Source organism: Hylobates moloch, unplaced genomic scaffold (genome assembly GCF_009828535.3).
Source record: "Hylobates moloch isolate HMO894 unplaced genomic scaffold, HMol_V3 SCAFFOLD_9, whole genome shotgun sequence".
Classification (NCBI taxonomy): domain Eukaryota; kingdom Metazoa; phylum Chordata; class Mammalia; order Primates; family Hylobatidae; genus Hylobates; species Hylobates moloch.
Genome location: NW_026652284.1, coordinates 6,596,219 through 6,609,193, shown reverse-complemented (window position 1 = coordinate 6,609,193; position 12,975 = coordinate 6,596,219). Strand labels below are relative to the sequence as shown.

At 44.7% G+C, this 12,975-nt stretch overlaps 1 protein-coding gene and 1 long non-coding RNA gene across 17 annotated transcripts in view; one reads left to right on the top strand and one right to left on the bottom strand.

Moving 5' to 3' along the window:
- CAMTA1 (calmodulin binding transcription activator 1) overlaps positions 1-12,975 on the bottom strand; it is a 975,709-nt gene that overhangs the window by 514,640 nt on the left and 448,094 nt on the right. The gene's annotated exons all lie outside the window — the stretch shown is intronic.
- LOC131384204 (uncharacterized) lies at positions 4,593-5,286 on the top strand. Its single transcript, XR_009214841.1, has 3 exons — positions 4,593-4,622; positions 4,800-4,852; positions 5,056-5,286. It is a non-coding gene; the product is annotated as an uncharacterized LOC131384204 (long non-coding RNA).

Below are 12,975 nucleotides of genomic sequence, written 5' to 3'. Positions count from 1 at the left end.
ATTCCCAGCATATACTCAAACCATTCTAGCCACAGAGTGTTCAGGCAGGATACAACCTGAGTTGTTCCGATTCCAGAGTTGCCCCTAAGGCTGCTGAGCTAGGACAGGCTGTGGGGCCAGTCTCCATTCTGCTCTACCTGCTGGGTGATCATTACTGCCCTGAAAGCATCCCTTAACCGATGGACAGGGATTTGGTGGGTGAATCCCAGGCTTCCTTTCCCTGTGGCTGGGGTCACTCTGGGGCAATCTCAGGCTTCCCTGCCTGTGGAGGGGGTCGCTCTGAGTGCTCTACGTGAAACTCCCCTCTGTTTATAAGCTCCAGTTCCCACAGTGGTGACTTGCAGGGGGAATGGCCCTTCATTTGCATTCCTCCTCCTCCTCTTTCACTTCCACATGCCCTGACTGGTGTTTCCTGGGATGGCTTCTCAGATAAACTGTTCACACTCAAGTCTTCATCTCGGGATCTCCTTCTGGGGAAGCTGAACGAAGACTGATGGTGTGAGACAGCCACAGGGAAACCTTCCGACACCTCCACTGCAGCTGTGCAGAGGCATGCCAAGAAAAATACGAGGACAACAGGGAGCTTTATTCTTACTAGGGAGGTTTCTAGCCAAGGAAACCTTTTATCTAAGAGACTAATAGCGAGCAAAACCAATAGCACTCAGTGTAACATGGCAAAAAGGTCATGTGATCAATGGAAACCTACTACACATTATAACAGTAAATAAACGGGTATAAAGTTAGCTTATATTTTAATTATCTAGCCAAGAAAGATATAGTATATATATAATATCTATAAGCTATTGGCTTATAGATACATCTTCTATAAGATCTGTTATATGTATTCTATATATAATACAGTCTCCGTAAGACTGTGTAGATTACACAGAGTAAGACTGTATAATATAGGTTACATATAAGATAGAAATACCTAAAACATCTATATGCTTTTGGCTTATAGATTATCAGCCAATAGCTTATAGACATTGTATGTATGTGTGTGTATGTATGTATGTGTGTCTGTGTGTATATATATATACATATATATATCTTGGCTAGATAATTAAAATATAAACTATTGACTAGATAGATTAATGAAATGACAGAAGTCCCCATTTACTATAGAAAAACAAAATTAAATGCCTAGGCATACATTTAACAAGAAATTCCCAAAACCTAAAAGAAAAACTCTAAAAATATTCTAAAAGACACAAGAGTAGGTTTTGATTCATGCAAAAACATAACATGTCTTAGTTAGGTAGAGTTACGATCATTAAAATGTCAATCTTCCCAAGTTAATTTATAAATGTGATGTCATAACAATGAGAATCCCATCAGGATTTTTTTTCTGGATCTAGAACATTTTATTGTAAAGTTTATTTGAAAGGAAGAAGCACCAAGAGATAGCCAGACAAACCTTCCAAAAGAAGACCAAGCCATAGGGGCTAGTGTTACCAGCTATTAACACATACAAGAAAACTTTTATATCTTAATAAGTATGGAATTCACACATGCAGAGACAAGCCAATGGAACAGAATAGAAATTTCAGAAATAATCCCACTTACACATACAAATTTAGTATACACAATCAAGGAGGTATCTCAAGTCAGTGGGAGAAGGGGTCAAGTTTTTCTTTCTTTTTTTTTTGAGATGGAGTCTCGCTTTGTCGCCCAGGCTGGAGTGCAGTGGTGCAGTGGTGCGGGTGATGTGATCTTGGCTCACTGCAAGCTCCGCCTTCTGGGTTCACACCATTCTCCTGCCTCCACCTCCCAAGTAGCTGGGACTATAGGCACCCACCACCATGCCTGGTTAATTTTTTTTTTTTCTGTATTTTCAGTAGAGATGGGGTTTCACTGTGTTAGCCAGGATGGTCTCGATCTCCTGACCTCATGATCCACCCGCCTCGCCCTCCCAAAGTGCTGGGATTACAGGCATGAGCCACTGCGCCTGGCCGAAGGGGTCAAGTTTTTCATAAGTGAAATTGGGGGACCTAGAAGGCACATGGAAAATACAAAAATGGGTCTACCCCTCACATCATACAGCAGCACTGATGCTAAACAGTCAGAGATTTCAATGTAATAAATAAAATCATACCTACTGTACAAGAAAATACAGGTGAATTTCTCTATAAGCTGAAAGTGGAGAAGACTTTCTTGACCATGATTCAAAACCCAGCAACAATATGTGAAAGATACTTACATCTTATTAGATAAAAATAAAACTGCCAGACTGTTTTCCAACATGGCAGCACCATTTTCCATTCATTCCCACTAGGAATGGAGGAGGGTTCCAATTTCTCCACATCCTCCCCAGCATTTGACATTATCTGTCTTTTGAATTATAGGCATCCTAGTGAGTGTATCGTGGTTTTAATTTGCATTTCCCTAATAACTAATGATGTTGAGTACCTTTTCATATCCTTGTTAGCCATTCAGATAGACATTGAATCTACTTGAATCTCTTGCCCATTTTTAACTGAGTTGTCTTCTTGTTTTTTGAGTTTTAAGAGCTCTTTACATATAATCTAGACACAAGTCCTTTATCAGACACAGGATTTGCAAATATTTTCTCCCAATCCATAACTTGTCTCCTCTTTTTCTTAATGGCTTGATGGTTTCTTTAAAAGAGTAAACATTTTCCACTTTGGTAAGTTCCAATTTATCAATTTTTTCTTTTATAAATAGTACTTAGTCTCATCTAAGGGTGCTTTGCCTAACCCAAGGTCATAAACATGTCTTATGTCTTCTTCTAAGACTTTTATATCTTTAGCGCTTGCATTTAGGTCATCATCCATTTTGAGTGAATTTTTGCATATGGTGTGAGGTAAAGGTCAAGTTTATTTTTGTCACTGAATATCCAATTATCCCAGCACCATTTTTTTAATTTAAAAAGCCTATTTTCTCCACCCCCAACTCCACTGAATTGCTTTTGCACCTTTGTTGAAAATAAATTGACCATAAACATAAGATTTTATTTCTGAACTTTCTCTTCTGTTCCATTGTCTATTTTTATGCCAATACTATCTATCTTGATTGTAGCAGCTTTATAATAAGTTTTGAAATCCGGGACTATAAGTCCTCCACTTTGTTCTTCTTTTTCCAAACTGTTTTGGCTATTTTAAGTCCTTTGTATTTCCATATATATTTTAGGGTTAGCTTGACAATTTCTGAGGAAAAGAGGCTGCTACAATTTTAATCGGAGTTGTACTGAATCTAGAAATCAATTTTGAGAGAATTGCCATCTTAACAATGTTGAGTCTTCCAACCACTTCCAATTGCAGAACATAGAATGCAGAACATAGAATATCTTTCTACCCAGGTAAATCTGTAATTTCTTTCATTAAGACTTTGTGGTTTTACACTTTGTAACTTACATTTATCCTATGCACTTTATTATTTTTAAAGATATTATGAAAGAAATTGTTTTCTCAATTTATTTTTGGATTGTTCATTTGTACTATATAGAAATACAATTGAATTTTGTATGTTGATCTTATCCTATGACCCTTGCTAAACCTATTTATTAGTTCTAGTAAAATTTTTTGTAGATTCTTTAGGATAGTTTACATATATAATTAAGTCACCTGTGAATAAGGGTAGCTCCACTTTCTTCTTCCCATTGTGGATGCTTTTCTTTCTCTTGCTTTATTGCACTGGCTGGCACCTCCAGTCCAATGTTGAATAGAAGTGGTGAGAATCACCACTTTGCCCTGTTCCTGATTTTAGGGGGAAGCATACAGTCTTTCATCATTAAGTATGATGTTAGCTGTATGGAAGACTTAAGCTAATATGAAAAGGACTCCAGACCAGGTGTGGTGGCTCACGTGTGTAACCTCAGCACTTTGGGAGGCTGAGGAGGGCAGACTGCTTGAGCTCATGATTTCAAGACCATGGGCCTGGGCAACATGGCAAAACCCTGTCTCTACAAGAAAGTGTGGTGGCGCATGCCTGTGGTCCCAGCTACTCAGGAGGCTGAGGTGAGAGAATCACTTGAGCCCAGGAGGCGGAGGTTACAGTGAACCGAGATAGCACCACAGCACTCCAGCCTGGGTGAGAGAGTGAGACCCCATCTCAATTAAAAAAAAAAAAAAAAGACTCCGGAACCAACTTGAAGAGGCTCCCACTAACCAAAGATGGGACAATTTGAACATCAACATTCGACTGAAATACATTAAATATGTTTAAATCCATGAGTTCATAATAGTCCTCGAACAAACAAAAAACTAATTGCTCATTGTTGGAAGATGCTAGTGACCCAATACATTATTTTGAAAAATTAAAAAATTAAAAAAAAAAGAAGGGGAGAATTAGGCACGTATCCTACCTTTCCTGTACAAACTGTTCTTTTGAGTTACCAAATAGGAGGAGAAAGAACTTTCTCTATAAAAGTACTCCAGCCAATAAATGAAGAAGAAATGACAGAATTAAAATATCATTGTTTTGTAATCCCTAATGAATTAATGGATCTGGGCATGGATCATCAATGGTGGCTGACATCACAAAAGAGAGACAACCAGATAGTACGTGTCCTCTGCTATGGTTTGGATGTGTCCCCCTAAAGGTCACATGTTGGAAACTTAATCCCCACTACAACACTGCTGGGAGGTCAAGCCTAATAAGAGGTGATTAGGTCATGAATGGATTAATGTCATTATCTTGGGAGTGAGTTAGTTATTACAGGAGTGGCTTTTTTTTTTTTTAATAAAAGTGAGTCTGGTGGCCCCCTCCTCCTCTCTCATTCTCATTCTCTCATTCTTGCCCTCTCTTGCCCTTCCACCTTCCACCATGGGATGATGTAGCACAAAGGCCCTCACCAGGTGCCATGATCCTGAACTTCCCAGCCTCCAGAACCGTGAGTCAAATAAACTTCTATTGTTTATAAATTACCCAGTCTGTAGTATTCCATTATGGCAACACAAATGGACTAAGACATCCCCTGATGGAAGTACATTTTGCTGCAAAAAACACAAAAAACAAAAACAAAACAAAACAAAAAACTTGACCTTGAGGCTATTGAGAACTCTTGCTCTAACCTCCACTTTCTACAATCTGCAGAGGGCGCTGGGACATGGTATGCTAAGTGATGCCATGGGGATACAGTCAGCAAAATCCCGACTACGGAAAACTCTACGGGGCGAATGACTTGGCTTCTTTAACCAATTCTCTGAGGAAGAATGAGTAAGTAAGAGAGAAAAAAAGAGCAGGAGTGTGCTGGAATGAGAACATATAGACTGAAAAAGCCAAAGAAATAATCAACTAATTGCAATATGTAGACCTTACTTGGATACTGGCTGAGCCAAACAAACTGTAAAGTGAAAGATGGCATTTGTGAAACAACTGAAATGTTGAACAGTGACTGGGTATGTAATGAGATTTAGAATAATTATTCATTTGTAACAGTGATCAGTGTAGTACAGAAGTATTTTAAAAGAGAACTTATCTTTTAGAGAAGTATACTGAAATATTTACTGATGAAATTATACAGTGTCTGAGAGATGCTTCCGAATAATGTTGAGGGAAGGAATGGGGGAGTAGGGATGAAATAAGACTGACCATGATATAATAACAAGAAGAATTCAAAGAACCAACAATTATTGAGTGCTTACTGAATAGCAGGCACTGATATAAAATTGTCCTTCCTCCCCACCGGACTGCAAGCTGTGCAGAGGCAGGGCTGTGGCACCCATGGCACCCCGCGTGAATGCTCAGCCACGATAGCTGCTCAGTAAATATATTTTGTTTTGTTTTGTTTTGAGATGGAGTCTCGCTCTGTCACCCAAACTGGAGTGCAATGGCATGATCTTGGCTCACTGCAACTTGCACCTCCCGGGTTCAAGCAATTCTCCTGCCTCCGCCTCCCTGGAAGCTGGGATTACAGGTGCATGCCCCACGCCCCGCTAATTTTTGTATTTTTAGTAGAGACAGGGTTTCACCATGTTGGTCAGGCTGGTCTTGAACTCCTGACCTCAAGTGATCTGCCTGCCTCGGCTTCCCAAAGTGCTGGGATTATAGACATAAACCACCGCACCCGGCCCTGCTCAGTAAATATTAACTGAACAAATCAGTGAACATCAGCGTAGAGTTTCCAGCTGAGCCCCTGGGAGCCCTGGGAAGGAGTCATGAAGGAATTCCGCCAGTCTTGCTCTGGAGCGAGTCTTGGTCATTCCATGTTCTATTCTTCACATGCATTAACTGCTTAGTGCTCAGAACTACCTACGAGGAAGCACTGCTCTTATATCCGTTTTAGAGTTGAGCGCACTGAGTGGTTAAGCAAATTTTCAAGGTCAGAGGACTAGTAAGTGTGAGAGTCAACATTCAAATCCAGATTATCTGACTTCAGCCCATTTGCTCTAAACCACCAAGTCTCATCCCTGTTGCCATTCTGTGCCCAAGCTTCAGATGTATCTCTCCCTTTGAATCCCATAAAACCATCCAGTATTTCCATAGTAAAATGTTTCCGCGTAAAAAAAAAAGAAAGAAGACTGACCATATTAAAGTTGAATGATACGTATATGGGAATTCGTTATGCTAGTCTGTTTATATTTGTAGATGTTTGAAATTTTTCCATAATAGAATGTTTTCTAAAAGAAGATTATGAGATTTGGAGTGAGATCTAGGTTGTATCTTAAATTTTGGCTCAGCTCCTTAAGAGCTGTGTGATCTTGAACAAATTACTTGGTCTCTCCGTTTTAGTGAATAAGATGTGTGTAAGGTGCCCGGCGTGCTGCCTGTCATAGAGCACATGTTCTCTGTAACTAACAGACTTGTCCTCTTTTTGTAGGGTTCCCCTGTGGGGAGTAACAATGAGGGGACTGGGCGAGTAATGAAATAGTGCATTGTAAGGTGTAGCTGGCAAACCCAACCATGGGAGAGGCCATCCCCAAACACTTGCAGCTCACAGACTCACCTATCACTTTAGGGAGTGATATTTTTCAAATTAGGTAGGTAAAAGATGATTAATAACTGAAGATCAGAGGGGGTGATGTGTTCTTGAGACGTTTTGAGTGTGGATATTAAGTAGAAATTTATGGAGCAACTGGGGATTGAATCGAAGACTAGGTTAATTCTTCAAAATAAAAAGTTTAGACACTCTTTCCAGCGTCTTGCTTTAGAAATCAGTGCATCCAAAAGAGGTCTGGTTCATGGCCCCTCTCCCTCAAACCCCCACTTTCTCTGTCACTAACTGATCATTTCCAGGACCTCAACAACCACCAATTTCATCTGTGCAGACAACTGAGACCCAGCCTGCTATTCCAGCGATCCGTGGACTTGCAGTGGATCTTTCTCCTGTCAGCCCATTCCCCTAGCCCTGGCCCGGAGGCAGCAGATTTTGTGCAATAAGCTCTGTTCAGGTTGACCGGCTATTGCTCCTCTGAATTCATAAGATCTGTTACTTGCAGCACCCCTTTAAGAACAGATGATGTCCCAGTTCCCAGTGGGACTCCAGGAACAGTATCTGGATGGCTTTTAAAGAACTCTTTTTCCAGCTGGAACCCAAACCCTAGGTCAGCTCCGCTGTTTCCTCCCAATGCCTTTGGTCCTATCGCTCCTGCCACAAGTCACAGGGAAGGGCCTGGCTGGAGGGAAAGGCAGTTCGTGCAGTTCCAACTGCTTCCCAGCCCTGACCCCAAATGTCAATCAGGCTCCTGTGACAAGACAGGGCCAGCAGTGTCCTAGAAGAGTGGACACTGTTCCTGAGGCCAGTGCTGAATCTCTGTTCCAGTGGGCAGTTGGAAAATGAGAAATGTCACCCTTTATTGCAGCTTACATATTTCATGCGCCTGCACCTTTCTTTCTGGTCTTTCCAACACGGAATGGCCTGATTTCCATGCACCATTAGAGGTACGTGGCCTGGACTAAAATGTCAATAACAACCAGGACAACTGCGACCACAAGAAGAGCTGCCCTTTATTCTGCGTGGACCTTGTGCCAGGTGCCGGGGAGGGCCCTTTACACCCATGTTCCATTTTAATCTGACAGTCACTTTAGTAGCTGGGTATTGCTATCTTCATTTTACAGGGTGAGAAGGCTTGGGGCACAGAGAAGAGAAGTAACTTCTCCAATGTCGCACAGCCGGTAAGCGGAGAACCAGGGAATTGCCCCACTGCACCCCCTCCTGATGTCTTGTTTCAAATCCCTGGCATGCCCCAGCTACCCCTCCCCTTCTATAGTCACAACAACTCATAGTATTTTGGGGAGCCCGAGAACCACCCATGGCGAAACACTTCATACAGAGCAAGGGCGGGCTGAGCCTGATTTAAATTGTAGTTCTTCCTTTTGTTGCAAGGGGAGGGGAAAAGTGTGATGAAGGAACGTCTCCTCTGCTTATCTCTCCCTTGCACAAACCCAGTGAGGGCAGTAATTGATGCCTTGCACATAGCAAGGTTGACAGGACGCTACACGGAACCTCAAGAAGCCACGGCGACAGCCCGAATCTCACAGGAAGGAACTGGCTTATTAACTTTCAACCTGGAGACTTCTTCTGACTTGTTTACAGGGGTCTTCACGATTTGGGGGACAAGGAGCAAGAAAACTGGTTACAAGCATTCCGTGTCCTCCCCCACACTCTGCAGCCCGGCCACTCTCAGCTATTTATGGAAAGAGGGGGAAGAAAAGGCTGACAGGCCCGGCCCAGGCTGCAATCTGCCAGATATGAAAACCAATTGCTTCTCATAATAAATTCCAGCTAGAGCCATAGGAATAATAAGGACAAGGAGAAGGTAGCACCAATTTGCTTTATTTGATTAGCTCCTTCTTGGGCGGTCCAACCCCAGCTTCTTTTCATTAAAATAAAGGCAAATTGAAAATCATAAAAGAGGTTTTCTTATCAGAGAACAAATGACTAGATAGATTCGTCGGCCTAAAAGCCCCGCACAAGCCACGAGACGGCCGTGATTGCTCCTGTTCTTGCTGTGTTCAATGGGCAGGACCCAGAAGCTGGTGCTTCCGAAGAGCTTCGTTCCCAGCGATTCAGCGCATGCTTTCATTTTTCTTTTCTTTTTTCTTTTTTTGGAGACAGAGTCTCGCTTTGTCACCCAGGCTGGAGTGCCATGGCGTGATCTCTGCTCACTGCAACCTCCGCCTCTTGGGCTCAAGCAATTCTCCTGCCTCACCCTCCCAAGTAGCGGAGACAACAGGCGCCCACCAAACACGCCCAGCTAACTTTTGTATTTTTAGTAGAGACAGGGGTTTCGCCGTGTTGGCCAGGCTGGTTTCGAACTCTTGGCCTCAAATGATCCACCCACCTCAGTCTTTCAAAGTGCTGGATTACAGGGGTGAGCCATGCGCCCGGCCTCATTTTTCTGAATAAAAGCAAGGACAGCCAATGGCACTATCCTGTAGCTAGTGCTTCATGCAGTCAGTCTCATTTAATCCTTGCTATAACCCTCGGAAGGCTGACCCCAAACAGCCCAGCAAGAGGAGAACCTGGCAGGTCGGGACACACCTAGATTCCATCTCTAAGGGCCACGATGCCTTTGTGGAGAGTTGAGAACAGGATGAGGGGTGGCTAGGGCTTCCAGAAATCAAAGGCAGAAATCAATTTGTATTTTTTCACCAGACACGGTAGCTCACGCCTGTAATCCCAGCACTTTGGGAGGCTGAGGCGGGAGGATCACCTGAGGTCAGGAGTTCGAGACCAGCCTGACCAACATGGTGAAACCCCATCTCTACTAAAAATACAAAAATTAGCCGGGCGTGGTGGCAGGTGCCTTTAATCTCAGCTACTCGGGAGGCTGAGGTGCAAGAATCGCTTGAACCTGGGAAGTGGAGGTTGCAGTGAGCTATGATCACACCACCGCACTCCAGCCTGGGTGACAAAGTGAGACTCTGTCCAAAAAAAAAAGGTCAACTTGTATTTCCCAAGATCGTTAAACCACAGTTTCTTCATATAAGTTGTCTCTGGAGGTCCCTGAAAAGAAGAGGCTGCCCATTCAAAGAGATGGTAATGACCAAGACTCGCTCCAGAGCAAGAATGGAGGAACGCTTCCTTCATGGCACCTTCCCAGGGCTCCCAGGGCCTCAGCTTGAAACTCTACGCTGACGTTCACTGATTTGTTCAGTTAATATTTACTGAGCAGCTATCACGGTCAATCATTCACGCGGGGTGCTGAGGATGCCACAGCCCCGCCTCTGTACTGCTTGCAGTCTGGTAGGAAGAACAATGACTCTCAGAGGCCCGCCCTGGGCAGGCCCCAGAGCTGCAGGAGGGGAAGGGGACCCACCAGAGACGGCAAACGAGTGGGTTTGAGAACAGCTGTGAGTGGGTGGCGATGGGTAGCCGAGAGGCCTCTCCCAGGACGCAGCATCTGGGTGGAAGCGGAGGCGAAGGCAAGGACATGAATGCTGGTTCCCGGGAAGGGCTTCTGGTAGAGAGCATGGCGAGGCCCAGGCCTGGAGAGGAAGCTTGGCAGAGGCTGGCAGACGGAGAACAGGGAAGGGGCAGGAGACAGGGCAAGAGAGCGGCTCACCCCAAGTAATCTGGGCTCCTGAACCAGGGTGGATTTTACTCTGAGTGATGAGAGACACGAATTAATCAGGGGTACACGTGTATTAACAGCGATGAAGGAAAAGCAAGGACTCCAATCTTAATACAAATGTGGCATAAAATGTAAGACCGCATAAATTAACCTGGAGAGTGCAACTCCGGTAAGCGCAAGGAAGAAAAAGCAGAGGGCACCTGACAGCATCCTACAGAGACGCTGCGTCCAGACTGGAGCAGAGGGGTTATGACCCCCACCTCCCCGACCCCTTGAAAAAGTGATAGTAGGCCAAGAGATTAAAGAGTAAAAGTCAGCCAAAAAGAACGAGGAGAGGCGCCTTCCAGACAAAGGGAACGGCACGTCCAGAGGGGTTAGATCCCGGGGTTTTGTGGGTCCTCTGAGAATTCTGAACTTTTGCTCTCGAGGGCATGGAAGCGACTGGAGGTTTTGAAGCAGGGAAGTGGGATGATCACTTAGACTTGGCATGTCTGGCTGCTGCTTCTGCCTCTCTACCTTCGTAACTTGTAAACAGCAAACACTCCATAAATCCTCATCAAATGAGCAAACTAATCAAGAAACAGCAACTTTTCTTAAAAATAGAAAACTTCACTTATTACGCTGGAAGCATTAGGTCAGTGATAAGCCAAAGTAAAAGGGGTTTAAGATGAGAGAGAATTAATGGCATCACCTGTCTTTGGATTCAACACTATAGTCAAGAAAGAGGATCTGCCATTCCTGCTGCTTGGTGCAGCCAGGTCACGTAAGCCCCAGCCCAGCACAGTGATGGGAGCCCTGCTTCAATGCCACCCAGCGCCTGGCTCATGTTCAGCCCCACCGCAGTGTCCTCCGGCCGAAGTCCACGCCTCCCAAATGGCGCCTGGTGCTTCCGTGGCCCCTCACTTGTCATATTCCAACACCGATATTTTATTAAGAATCCAATGTAAATCTGAGAGAAAATTAACGTGTCATCTCCTAGCAGGAAGGACTGAACATCCCAATGTGACGGTCTGTTAGAGTTGTCATTTATCATTAGCATGCAATTCAAGGCAAGCTTCCCACATTCTGGTGGGAGCTTTCGAGACAATGAATCTCTGGGAATTAGCTTCTGGTCCAATTATTCCTGTTTCCCCCACCCCCCCCACCTACCTAAGAGATAAATTCCGTCTCAGTGGGAGGAAAAAAAAAAAAAGAAGAGCAGGAGGAGGGAGTTTGCTCTTCTCCTTTCTGGCTGAAATCAATTTTTCTCAAGGAGACAAGGCAATATTCATTTTGTGAGAAGGGAATAAGGCTGTATCCGAAAGGCCAATCAATGGAGCCGTTCTGATGGAAACTTCCTCAAATCAAATGTAGGGGAATCTCTTAATGCGCTTTGTTCTTCTTTTCCATAATCCATAACTATTAAGAGAAAGATGGGTGGAGAGCAGCTGCTGCAAAGGGAGAGCTACGTAAACAGTTGGCCCCTGCAAACACTGGTCTGTGCACCCTCTCAACCTGTTTCCAGGGGCTCCCTAGGTGCCTGGCCCTGTGGTAGGCACTGGGAACAGAGTGCTACACAGGTGTGCCCTGGTCCTCAGGGTGCTTATGTTCTAGCAAGGAGCTAGGCCAATAAAAATAAACTAATAAAACATATATGGCTATAAAGAAGATAACCCAAGATAGGAATTCTGTGCATTAAAATAGAATTGTTTTGTCTAGGAACTGTTTAAAACCTTTGGTGCAAAACATAAAAATGCACTCAGACGTAAATCATGCTCCTGGTTCCAAAGCAAACAGGACAACTGGGATGAAACGGGCAGATGTCAGTGTCTCCTGGGAAGCGAGAGCCGGACATGAGTGCTGAGAAGCCCGGGGCAGCCCTGTGCAGGCACAGCCACACCTGGGGAGTCCAGGGTGCCTTGGCTCGGCCACTGAGACTGGGATTCCAGGCAAGTGTCCCTGCATCTGCTGGCCAACCACGTGGTGTCTGTCCCCCAGCCCCATAGGCCAGAGACAAAGGGCTGGAGGGTCCTGGATCAGGAAGGCACCTCTGCCCTGGAGTCCCCTAACAGGCCCTGCTCCCTCTGCAGGGCCCACCCCCATCAGGGAGAACAAAACCAGCCTCTGATGGGTGGTGTCTCCCAGCCAAGTCCTCCCTGGTGTCGCGTGCACCCCCATCATGAAACTTGGCAGGCTGAGCCATCCCTGCTGCTGGAGTCTCCATGAGGGCAGAGGCCACATTTGTCCTGTTTGAGCTCCAAGAAGTCTCTGTGAGGGCAGAGGCTTGCTTTGTTTGCGCTATAAGGAGCCTTTCCTATAACCTGAGCAATCCTGTTCAGTAGGATTAGATCCCCATTTGACAGAAGAGGACAGCACATGTCAGAGGCCACGCAGTGACCTGAGGGAGGCTGCGCTTGGCCCCAGGTCTGGCTGCCGCATAGGGGAGCTGTCATCTCCATCTCATCGGAGCCACATAGCGGCTTTGATTGAAAATCTCGGCTGGGCGCAGTGTCTTACA